The following is a 13,450-nucleotide window of genomic DNA, read 5'->3' as shown; positions in this document are numbered from 1 at the left end:
CTGGAGCGCGCTTGCGTGGTCCATAGATGGATCTGGTTGCGCCGTCCTTTTGATGCGAGCCCTCAGGTGGATCGCATATTGGATTACGTGCGGCGTTGTTTGCCGCTCTATGTTGGCTGTGAGGTCGTCTATCCAGCCAGATGGCCATTTTAATTTTTGGTTGCGGGGGATCTAAGGCCTCCTCATCGAATTCAGGTAGCAACTTCTGCTTCGGGTAGCTCTTGGTGGGGTGATTACCGTTGTACTTCGCTGCTATGTTGAGCACTTTACTCCATCTAATTATGAGTGTGTCTTGCGCAGTCTTGAGCTTTTGTTTCTGCTTTTTTAGACTCCTCGTGGTGGCAACAAGCCTTTGATGGGCATTCTGTTGCTCCGGGTGTCTGTCCGGTGTGATGTAGTCCGGACTATTATCTTTGACAGAGTCGGGTTGTTTGGTTTGATTTTTCGTGTTGCCATGGTCCGGTGATGGTTCACCCTGCTCTAACGCTGGGTCTATATGATCGTTGTTTCTGCCAAGGCGGGATTTGGAGCGGCGCTTACATCGCCGCTTTGACTGCTTCTCGAGGGGACAACCCTTCGTTGCGTCCTTCCGTTCCTTGTCGTCATCTTCTTTTGGTGTGTCCACCATGTATATGTCGTGTGCTGAAGTGGGCGTCCAGTGCCCTGTGGGCAGTGGTTCCTGTTCGTCTCCTGCATCGTCGTCCATACCGTGGATGTCTTCAAAGTCGGAGTTGAGCATGTCGGTTAAGTCATCGACAGTGGCTACTAAGTGGGTGGTGGGTGGGCGGCGAATTTCTTCGTCGTCCGCATCCCAATCATGCCGGACATATTTCGGCCAGGACTCTCCTCATAAGGAGAGAGACTTTAATGAATTCACTATGTCACCGAAGGGCGAGTGCTGAAAGATATCCGCGGAGGTAAACTCCATGATCGGCGCCCAACCGGATTCGATGGGACGGGCGCAGGCGGTTCGGAGTCCGTGGCCGGAGAAGTATCCGGCAGTTTAACAACACGGCTCTCGTGAAGGGTAAGATCGATATTCGGCTCGATCGCCGTTGGGGATGCGACCTCTGTGGCGGGGTCTATCCACTCATCCATGGGCGGCGCAACTGGCTCTGAATTAAGGGTCGGAGCGGCTGCCGGTGTGATTTCTTGAACACTGTCCGATGGCAGAGCTAAATCATACTCATCGTGACCGCGTGACGCACAAGGCAGGGGCTCGAATCCGTCGAAGATCAAGTCCCCGCGGATATCAGCCGTGTAGTTTAAGCTTCCAAACCTAACCTGGTGGCTAGGGGCGTAACTTTTGATCTGCTCCAGATGGCCAAACGAGTTGGCCCGCAGTGCGAAGCCGCCGAACACAAATATCTGTCCGGGGAGAAAAGTTTCACCCTGGACTACATCGCTATCGATGATAGTAGGAGCCATCAAGCCTAACGACGATGACACAGAGGAACTCTCAATGAAAGCACCAATGTCGGTGTCAAAACCAGTGGATCTCGGGTAGGGGGTCTCGAACTGTGCGTCTAAGGCGGATGGTAACAGGAGGCAGGGAACACGATGTTTTACCCAGGTTCGGGCCCTCTTGATGGAGGTAAAACCCTACGTCCTGCTTGATTAATATTGATGATATGGGTAGTACAAGAGTAGATCTACCACGAGATCGGAGAGGCTAAACCCTAGAAGCTAGCCTATGCACTACAAAAAAAATACACTTCCGTGATGATACATGTTTGTCACAGTAGGTCGCTTTTTCTGTCATGCATGTACATCCATGACAAATTTATGACAGAATCAAGAATGTCATACATGTGCTGTCGTAGAAGTGTTCCATGACATTGCCAAAATTATCATCACGGAAGTGTCCACTTCCATGACAATAAATCGTGCGTCACAGAAGTGCTTTCGTCAAGGGTGTGGCATCCACCGTAACGGAACGCCGTTAAGCTATCGGGTCAGATTTTGGATCCGATAACCCGTTAACAGCCACGACCAATGCCGATTTTCCACGTTTAAAATTCTCATTGGCTGACGGATCCAATGGGCTAGATGGGCCTATGATATGTTGACACGTGGACTGGCCCAAAAGTGGTCCACAAATATTAAATGGGCCGGCCCAACCGAAGGCCCATAAGATTTAGCAGACCATCATGGGCCGGCCCAGCTAAAGGCCCACAAAATTTAGCGGACCATAATGGGCCGGCCCAGCTAAAGGCCCACACGATTTTGCAGACCATAATGGGCTGGCCCAGCTAAAGCCCCACAAGATTTTGCGGACCATAATGGGCCGGGCCAGCTAAAGGCCCAGAAGATTCTGCCAACCATAATGGGCCGGCCCAGCTAAAGGCCAACATTCTCTGTCAAATCGGCCCATCAACGGCATGTCCTAAACTTGTCATCAACGCGGCCCATGGTCACTTCTGGCCCGTTAACAGTCCGCTAAGTAATTGGGCCGAATTACGGCCCGGTGTATTTCCGGCCTGTTAAAGGTCCAGCTTCATTTGGGCCCATTTATAGGCCATCAAAACTTTCGGCCCATAAACGACCGTGAAGGATTTGGGTCATATTCGGCCAGCCTGTTAGAGGCCCACTATAGCTTTGGGCCACTTTCGGCCTATTGTCATTTTCGACCTGTTAAAGCCGGACGTAAACCATGGGCCATATGTGGCCCAACGTCATATCGGGCCCATTAACGGCCCATATAGAAATGACTATAATCTAGCCCGACCGAAGTTCCGGCCTGTTAAAGGCCCGTGTATTAGGTCGGTGCATTTACGGCCCGTCCGAATTTCGGCCTGTTAAAGTCCCGTGGGTTATTTGGCACAATCAGGGCACAATCTCACTTTCGGTCTATTAAAGGCCCATGTATTTTATGGACTCGAGATATTTACACCTGTAAATGGCCTATTTTTACTTGAGGGCCCAGATTATGTTTAGGCCTGTTAAAGGCCCACTATGGGCACAGGCCTACCAGAAAAATATGAAAGCTTTATGCTGATTTAGGCCCAGATATTTTTAGTGGGCTACATGCCAATTTCGGCCTGTAATTGTTTTTAGCCCAATTGGAATGGGCCCGACGAATGTTGGCTTGTTGGGCTCCTACGAAGCTTTCGGCCGATTACATTACTAAGATAAACCTACACTATACAAAAATAGCGTCGTAATTACTGCAGCCTGAAGCAGCATCATAAATGTTGTATCACAACAAAATAAATTCCAACCATACAACAAAAGGCCTGTTGGCATAAAGTTTACAGTCCTTCTAGATAAAAGCACCATCAGATGTATAGAAGCACATATCATTTGACCTGAGTGCTAATGTTTCAGGCTGTAGAATCTGATGGAGTAGCACGATCTCCGCCTTCTTTCCGCCATTGCTCTTGAACAACGAAGCGAATGTCTCATAGTCTGGTTTCAAAACCATTCATATCTTGACGACATTTCTCAACCACTATTCTTGTTTCCAAAACAACATCCATTAGGGATTGGACTTGTGTCTGGAGCACAGATATATCACTCTGTCTAGCAGGAAGATTTTGTTCAGTAGGCGATTTGGACGAGGTTACGTTGACAACCAACCCAGAATTACACAGGAAGGTGCTTTTTGCACTGTTAGTGGAGAGATACTGACGCACTGCAGCAAGAGGTGACATTGTGCCTGTAGTAGCCTCGTCACCTTCAGGTGGTTGTGGCTGTTCAATCATTTGTTCCATAGCTTCCTGAAAGTTTGAACTTGTAGATTAGTGTACCAGATAAGTTACTAATGAGACAAAAACAAACAAAGTAGGTTAAACGTTTATACATAACTTATTTTGGTGAACTACTGTAATACATTAGCATGTATTGTAGTGCCAACTACATAATAAAATCACTTTCGAAACATATGTCCATGTAGCATGCCTACTGTATTGTCTATTTCCTCACATTCGTTGACATCTAAGGATAAAGAAACATGGTTTAAAGTAGGATGAACATAGTATGACATCATTCATATCATGGGCAAACAGATATAAAACAAATAGGCTATTTTATCATTGTGTGCGCACGTGAACATAACAACTAGATTATAGATCAAGACCAAAATAATATCCTTCATCTCTTTTAAACCATGTAAGGTGAAATGATACGTTAAGACAACTGTGAATAAAAGTGAACAGAGTAACTGACATTGGCTGCAAACCAAGTAGTTAAATGAACACATCACAGTACCAATCAGTTCAAGGCAGCAGGAGTAAGGACTTACAACAGCGGCTTGAACTGGTGTGCTCATGCCCTTCATCTTGCTGGTGTGGTAATCCTTGAAGATTTGCACTGCATTTGGTTCAGGTTCTTTTTGGTCCGCACGGGATTTCCTCTGTATTTGGAACAAGTCAATATAGATACGATAATATGGCACAAAAAAAGAAGGAAGTAGGAGCTATTTACAAGAGCCTCGGAGTGTGCAATATAGCTACGAGATCCTGTGGTCTATTGGAATTTCACTTTAGAACGGTTGGTTTTGTTCTTCAAACAGTTAGCCTAGAAGAAGATACACTTGTAAGGCACATACATAAATACAAGTTCAATATGTGGTCTGATCAAATACATATAGCCTACCTGATACTTTGGATTAGACCAGTGTTTAACGAGGGTTGTCCAGTCTTTATCTGTAGTATATTCCACTGGAGATGTTTGGGCGATTTCATTGTTAGCCTTGCCTTCAAAGTGAGATTTTCTAAGGTGGTACCGATACTGTCGCAGAGCAGACTGAAAAACATGAGTGCATGCTTGTCTAGTTGCATCATCTTTCGGATCCAACTTGAACCTCATCTGTTGAAAAAAGAATGTGAGTCTTGTTAGGAGGAAGCTAGAAAGTATGGGACAGAGCAAGACAATATTACTAATTGCGATGAATAACATTACTTATGGATAAATGGTCAAGGAAGGCGTTAAACTGGGTATTGTCTTTCTTATTCCTATACTGGATCCACGTTGGGAGGATACGTGCATGACACCTAACGGCAACGGCTGCCTCTGATACTAACTTGGCTGACTCTGTAGCATCACGTGGCCTTTTTAAACCTGCCTCAAAATGGATCTCCATTCTTCCTCCTTTAGATTTTGTTAATCTGTCAAGCATTATCCCTGATGTCTGTTTCTGCTTGCACCGTGGTGCTAGTTCAACAACGAATATGGAAAGTCTTAGTGTACATCAAACTGTGAGAGTACATATAAAGGAGCATGCAACTGCAACTTAACTCGGTCAGGTACCGTCTTGGTGTTGATGCTCATGAGGTTCATCTGATCTTGCCAAGTCCTGTTGTGTCAGCAGTGCTTTGGAAGTAGTGTTAGGTGTGAAGGCAGCTTGGGAACTGGCCAGTTCCAGAGCAAACGAACGAGTAACTGGTTGAGATGCTGGTACAGTTGAAGCGGATGCTGCAGCTGGTGGAGCAGGTGATACTGTGTTTGTAGATTTAGCCGGTGGACTTGGACCTTCTACTACACTATAAGTACCAGCAGAATCTCGACGGCAGAACCTTTTCCGTTTCATCGGACAAGTAACAGCACTCCCTACTATATTATTTTCCTTGCTCTTTTTTGGCTTTGCCATGTCAAGCTGTACCCACAACACAAAAAAATAAAATCACTCTTCAGAACTCATTGATGCATGATACAGACAAGCAATACTTTGATGTAAGACAACCGTATGAGGATGGAATATGTAAGAAAAATAGGACGGCATGACATATTCACAGCTACGATGTGCAAACTAAGCAAAAGGATTTTCAAGAAAATAGAAGTAATGCAAGCTAGACACCATATGAAAGATGCAACCAATATTACTCTGCCAAGTTAAAAGTGTCTTGTCATAAGTGGCAATTCAAAAATTAGAAGCAGTACAACATAGAAATCAATGCAAGATGCAACCACTATCAAACTGCCATGTTAAAAGCGTCCAATCATGAGTGACTGATGCGGGATACACAATAGTAGTACTTTGATATAAGAACATGGTATTATAGATAGATGCAGTGTATTCTAGACACAGAACGCCATGTCATATGCACATGTATAATGTATAACTTAGTAGGTGCAATTTAATGAAAATAGAAGAAATACAGGCTAGACAACATATGCAACATGAAACCAACTATCACACTGTCAACTTAGAGCAAGCACCTGCGATGGTGGAGAACGGGAGATGAACTCATCATGTAGACTTGGGACTTCAACTTCATTAGCAGTAGCAGTGGAAAATCTAGAGAGTCTCTATTTGCGTCGGTGCGGAGGACCACCAACATCCCCTAACTTACTCTTTTCCTTCCTATTTTCTGATATTGCCTTATGAAGTCAAAACCACAAGAAGATGAATAAAATTGGCTCTGCATAACTGGTTGATGCATGATACAGACGAACACTACTTTGATGTAAGGCAAGATTAGGATAGGAGGATGGAATATATACAAAAAAAGACAGCGTTTCATATTCACACGTACGATAGGAGGATGGAATATGGTATGAAAAAATAGTAACTGGAAGGCATTTAAACAAAATTAGAAGAAATGAAAGCTAGGCACCATATGAACATGCAACCAATATCACTCTATCAGGTAAAAAGTGTCTCGTCGTAAGTGCCATTTCAATAAGTTAGAAGCAGTACAAGCTAGAAGACAATGCAAGATGCAACCTACATCACATTCCCAAGTTAAATGTGTCTTATGGGTAAATGATCGGTGCAGGTATAAGTTGTAAGCTACGCAGATGCAATTCAACATAATCAGAAGCAATACAAACTAGACATCATACGGAAAACGCAACCACGTATAACAGTTCCAAGTAAGAGCAAGCACCGGTGATGGTGGAGTAGGGGAGATGTGCTCATCATGTACATGTATGTTCTAGAAACAGGAACACGTGTCATATTCACAGGCATTATGTGTAAAGTAAGCAGATGCAATTCAAGTTAGAAGCAATACAAGCTAGACATCATACGCAACATGCAACCACATATAATAGTGACAAGTTAGAGCAAGCACCTGTGATGGTGGAGTAGGGGAGTCATCATCTACACAGCTACGTTGACTGTCCAGCCTTGTGTTGTCTTGCGAATCTTGTTGGGAGGATGGCGGAGTAGAATCTGTAGAGACCCCCTGTTTGAGTTGCTCCGAAGGACCACCATCATCCACTGCCGGACTAATTTCCTTCAGCTGTAATGATTTTGCATTGTGAAGTCAAACCGATAAGAAAAAGGCTATTCACACCTATGATGTGGAACTAAGCAGAAGCACTTTCAACAAATTAGAAGAACTGCAAACTAGACACCATATGAAAGGTGCAAACAATATCACTCTGCCAAGTTAAAACTGTCTCGTCATAGGTGGCGTTCATCAAACTAGAAGCAATACATGCTAGAAATCATATTCAAGACGCAAAACAATATCACACTACCAACTTAAAGGTGTCCCATCATAAGTGACTGATGCAGGATACACAAGAAGAGTAGTTTCATGTAAGAACATGGTGTGATAGACAGATATAGTATGTACCCAAAAATAGGAAAGCGTGTCATATTCACACGTATCATGCGTAACGTAAGCAGATGCAGGTTTACACTAATTAGGAGCAATACGAAGCTAGACACCATATGCAACATGCAACCAGATATCACACTACCAAGTTAGAGCAAGCACCTTGAATGGTGGAGTAGGGGAGCGGAGACTTGACCTTGTAATGCAGTATCAGTACAAGGATAATCGGTACAGATGCTCCATTTACGTTGCTGCAGAGGACCACCATCATCGCCTTCCTTACTCTTTTCCTTCCTCTTTCTTGATTTTGCCTTGTCAAGTCAAACCCACAAGAAAAAGGAATAAAATTTTCTCTTCAGAACTCATTGATGCATGATACTGACGAACACTACTTTCATGTAAGGCAGCCGCATGATAGGAGGATGGAATATGTATGAAAAACAGGACGGCGTAACATATTGACATGTATGATGTATAAAGTGTAAACTAAGCACAAGGTGCTTGAACTTGTTAGAATCGATGCAAGCTAGAAACCATATGAAAGATGAAACCAATATCACTCTGCCAAATTAAAAGGGTGCCCTAACAAATGTATTTGACCAAATTAGAAGCAATACATGGCAACAGGCTAGAAATAATATGCAATATGCAACGAATAAAGGTGACTCATCGTAAGTGATTGATGCAGGATACAGAAGAGAGGTAGTTTCATGTAAGAACAAGGTTAACACATAGATGTAGTGTGTACGAAAAATAGGAAGGCATGTCATATTCACAGGTATAGTGTGTAAACTAAGCAGATGCAATTTACCCTAATTAGAAGCATTACAAGCTAGACACCGTATGCAACATGCAACCACATATCGCACTGCCAAGTAAGAGCAAGCACCTACGATGGTGGTGTGGGGGAATTGCGGTGATCAACTAGAGAGCTACCTTGACTATCTTCATTTAGCCTTGCTGTTTCTTGAGAATCATGTGGGGGGATGACACTGCACTCTTTAAACGAGTATGGGGTCTCATAGTAACCCACCCGGGTGACTGTCTCATCATAAGTGATTGACGAGGGATACAAAAGAGCATTAGTTTGATGTACAGACATGGTTAATAGACATATGTAGTATGTATCGAAAACAGGAAGGCATGTCATTATCAAAGGTATAATGTGTAAAGTAAGCAGATGCAATTTAACCAAATTGGAAGCAATACAAGCTAGACACCATATGCAACATGCAACCACATTTGACAGCGCGAAGTTAAAGCAAGCACCTGGGATGGTTGTGTGTGGCAATTGAGATCATCAACTGCAGATCTACGTTTACTGTCTCCAACTGCTGACACTGCACCCGTTAGAGCGCTGGAACGCTTAGTGCTTATCTTCGAATTACACTGGAGCGACTTCTATCTTTTCTTTTCTGCATTCATCAACACTGCGTCAGAGTCTGAAATACCCATGCATAAAAAACAATAGTGTGAGTATGGGTGAAGTGTGTGCACAATTAGTACAGTGTAAATGTAGCATATAGCAGGTCGGTGAGAAATAAATGACGGGAGACATATGATAGCTCTACAACATGCATGACACACTAAATTACTACAGGGTTCTATGAAAATAACAGTCGACTGAAAGCAAATAGGTCAGTCCATTTTTTCTGCACCATCCGATGTACAAAGAACGGGCAGATCGCCTTCATCTACCTCCAGCCAGTCAGTGTTGACGATCTTCCTCGAAACGCCAGCGACCACCAACCCAGTATTCCTCCCCTGCCTGCGCCCTCCCCTCGACCTCACCGCACTGCCGTGCTTGGCACCGCCCCTCCCCCCCACCCACCCCCCGGCCATCCATTCAAGCCCCGCCAACCTCCAGATCGGGCGCAAGCAGCTCCTGCGCCCCACACCCTGCTTCCCCGGGGAGCAGGCGGACTAGGTGCTCCGCGCGCCTAAGCGGGTGCTGCTTCTTTTAATTGCGGTTCGACTGACCCTGAATTGAAATCCAAGCGGGCTACTGACCTCTAGCAAAGGTGAAATAGTAAAATGGAGGAAACCTTGTGCATTTAGTATCACGAAGAAGATGCAGTAAGAAGCGCTCAACTAGTTTCTTTCGTGGGATGAATACGGTGTGAGCGGAGACATAAGATTTGCACGAATATGGGAAGAGGAGTACCTCTTTTTGCTGGCAGTGTTGTGTCCTCCTTCTGTTTTTCCGACGATCTTCTTGTTGTTCGCCGGAAACCAGAAGTTGTGGAGGACGGTACAGCCTTGGACGAACCCATGGCCAAGTTGTTGAGTGTGGTGCAGTGGCCGTCTGTCGGCGGCGGGGAAGCAGATCCGAGGCGGCGAAGGACGGCGTAGCGGGAACAGCTCCGGTGCGGTGGACGGTTGCGACAGTGGAGCTGCAGCAGTGAGGCGCATGACGGTGTGGTCGGAGTGGTTCTGGTACAGCACACGTCGGCGTCGGCGTCGTGGAGGCAGCTCTGCCTCAGCTTCAGCTGCTAAGTCCTTGAGGGCGTTGCGGTTGCGGTTGCGTTGGACGACGACGTCGGGGTACCGGCTCCGGCGTGATGGAGGAGGGCGGCGGTGGATTGGCCGCTATGGGGTGGAGGACGGAGAAGACAGGGGTTTCGCGGCTGGTGGAGAGGGCGTTTTCGCGCCCATGGAGTATGAATGGGGAAACGGAAGGAGGCGGGGAACTAAGGGGGAACAATGTTTCGGTTTGAGACGCGCTTGTTTGAAATTTGGGGAAAGTTACAAACTTTCCCCCCATCTAAAATTTCAGACATATTGCGGGTTGGGGGTAGGACAATCATGTCAGGTGTCCCAAATGTGGGCGGGATAGATTTCGGCCGAGCGCATGGGTAGGCGCCCACGGCGTATGAATGCTTCTTTGGCGTCTTGGTGAAGTTACAAACCTACCCCGATTTAGACCTTTGGACATCGGGCCGATAGGCTACACGGGCCAGAGTCAGGACAGTAATTTCCTACCACCAAAACATTAGTCTCGCGCGGTTTCGGGTGACTAGAGGCCTATTTGGTGCTTCGTTCAATATTTGGGAGCAGAAGTATTAACGTTTTCGGTTCTCTTGAATTGAACTTTCAGGATTTGTTAAACTTCACAAATCTTTACTCTTGAAAATTCTAAAGCTACGATTATTTTGGAATGGAGGGGGTACATTTGAATATACATTGTACACGAGTATATATTAAAAAATATGTAACTTACCTCAGTTCATGCATGATTCCAGATATAATCTCCTTGGTTGCAAAAAAAAGTTAGATATGTGTATGAATATATATATATATATATATATATATATATATATATATATATATATAGGACTCCTCTTTTGTACTCCCAAGAGTACATACTCCCATCCCTAGTGGGTCTAGTGTAACGGGTGGGATAGACAAGAGTACATACTCCCATCCCTAGTGGGTCTAGTGTAACGGGTGGGATAGACACATCCATCGGCGCAAACTAACAAGCAGAGGCAGCACTTTGCATGTGTCCCTTATCCCCGGAATTTAGGAACGAACCCATGTTATCCGGGTTTTGAATTAATAGGAGTACGTGACGCCATCTTTGTAGTTGGTTTGGTCCATGCAGTACATTTTATACCACATAGAAAGTAGTGTAAATGTTACTCCTATTTTTCAGTGTCGACTTGTCCTGGAATAACAAGAGTATATAGTGTTTTTTTAGTGGAGAGTATATACTGATTTTTTATTGGAAAGTATATACTGCTTGTAGGTAGCTACTTTGAACAAAAAGAAGAAGCACCTTTTGTATACTATACTCCATATTATACTATAGGTAGCTACTTATAAAACAACAGTTTAGTTTTATGACATCTTGTTTTGTTTTAAAAAAAGTTCTATCACGTCTACCATTTTCCTTATGTGAGTATATACCTTTTTTTGTGTGAAGGAGACCATATTTTGATGTGAGGGTATATACCATTTTTTTATTAATTAGTATATACTATTATATTTTGTTGAGGGAAATATACTATGTTCTTTTTTGCTGGAAGGGTATATATTATGAGTAGGTATATACTGACAAGTTGATGTAAGGGTATGTACTTTTTGGTGGGTATATACTTCGTGCATTATGCCAGGTAAGACGTATATTATTTAGGTACATACTGATTATATACTCTCACTCCATTGAGAAAATGATGTTTTGTACATGGAAATGGTCTTCAAATATTCGGAGTAGTATACAATTTTCAGAGTTAGTACTACGGGAAATATACTAACAACAAATAAATATACAATCTTGAGAAGCGGAGTATATCCAGAAAGTATACGTTCAAAAAACCGAACATTTGTATCCATCAAACATAGTTCCAATAACAAAAGATAGTCTGCTACCCGTACATATAATTTCCTATAGGAGTGCAATGCATCGATGGTAGTATGGATACACATTGCTGCCGTCAAGCCGCCGCCTGTCACTTGTGGCAGTACGTGAGGGTGTCCTCGGACGTCCAGCTGACGATGGCCGCTTCCCATTTTCGTCGTCGAAGTCACAGTTTGCCATGTTGCCGTCGGCCGCGCCGTTGCGTGACGACAATGTCCGACTGCCAGCGCTCGCATCTCATCTACACTGTCAAGCCTCCGCAGATCCGGTTACATGTTGATAAGTTCAGAGATAACTAGATGACGATGAAACTTCATCCTTGAATCAAGAACACAACAAAACCAAGCAAAATACCTGGATCTGAAATTGAGGATAATCAGATGATTGCTACTCACACATGCATGCATGGAATGGGTGATGCGTGCATGGGTGAGCACGTGTTCTCCAATGAGATGGGCCGATTCAGTCGTCCCAGTTCTCTGAGTGCTATCGACTGTCGGCGATCAAGAGCGTCGCTGCATCAGTAAAAAAATGTATATCATAGAAAGTAAAAGGTATTGAATCTCATCGGTTGCCGCCGGCCGCCGCCGTGCAGCCGAAACGCATCAGCTAAGCTTCACGCGGCCTTTGTTTGGTAGATATGCATGTAGCGTGAGTATTGTTTTGAAGATCCAACAAAATTCCAATCTAGACGTGCCTTGTTCCTAATAATCCGTAACAACTTTTCAAACTGCATGGGAACTTCTTCATATACTCCTACCTGAGCGCTGAGCGACCGCTTAAAAAAACAAACAAACGGTGAGCGCTAAGCGGTGTTGTTGCGGAAACCCAATAGGCATTGGCACCGAATGAAAGGAGGACACGTGGGCTAGGAGTATGTACTCCCAGGAGTACTAACCTATTTTCCTATATATATATATATATATATATATATATATATATATATATATATATATATATATATATATATATAGCATGTTCAAACTCACAACAAAGATTGATGCCCCCTTTTACATCTGATTTACAAATGCCATTATCTCGGGTTCAAATAGATGAATGCACTTCCTATGAATTCGAATCTTCGAAACCCCCTTTATGTTGAATTCGACGTGTATTCTATTTCGTAGCTAGCAATTTGGAATGTATCCATGCAAGTGACAAATGTATAAAGTTCTTCACACTAACAACATGGAGTGCACTAATTAATGTTTATATATGAATTGCAAAAGCATCCATTGCCTGTATTTCAAACCGCTCTCACTCTATGGATCGATAATATGAAATAAACACATGCAAATGCTAGAATTCAATTGCAGTTGAAGAAAGAGCCTACTCCTGGTACTGTATATTAGTGATAGGGGTGTGTACAAAGTACACGTGAATACCAGGCATTGTGCGTGTGTGGATACTATCGACGAACTAGCCCCCAAACTTGTATAACATACTAAGGGCCTAGGGTTACAAATCATATATAGACGGCTTATCACCAGTGGGGATAGAGTCCTCCGCGACTCTGGTAGCTTCGTGTTGTACGCTGAGTCCTCCACATGGGTCTTCGTATAACACGTCTCGGTCCAACCTA

General features: G+C 44.0%; 1 long non-coding RNA gene across 1 annotated transcript; it reads right to left on the bottom strand.

Annotated features, from left to right (window-relative positions):
* Positions 1-11,617: 11,617 nt before the first annotated feature.
* On the bottom strand, positions 11,618-12,815 carry LOC123168246 (uncharacterized). Its single transcript, XR_006484273.1, has 2 exons — positions 12,223-12,815; positions 11,618-12,114 (listed from the first exon to the last, which is right to left on the bottom strand). It is a non-coding gene; the product is annotated as an uncharacterized lncRNA (long non-coding RNA).
* Positions 12,816-13,450: the final 635 nt, after the last annotated feature.

The sequence above is a fragment of the Triticum aestivum genome, chromosome 1A, assembly GCF_018294505.1.
Source record: "Triticum aestivum cultivar Chinese Spring chromosome 1A, IWGSC CS RefSeq v2.1, whole genome shotgun sequence".
NCBI lineage: Eukaryota > Viridiplantae > Streptophyta > Magnoliopsida > Poales > Poaceae > Triticum > Triticum aestivum.
This window is presented reverse-complemented; position numbering and strand designations above follow the sequence as displayed.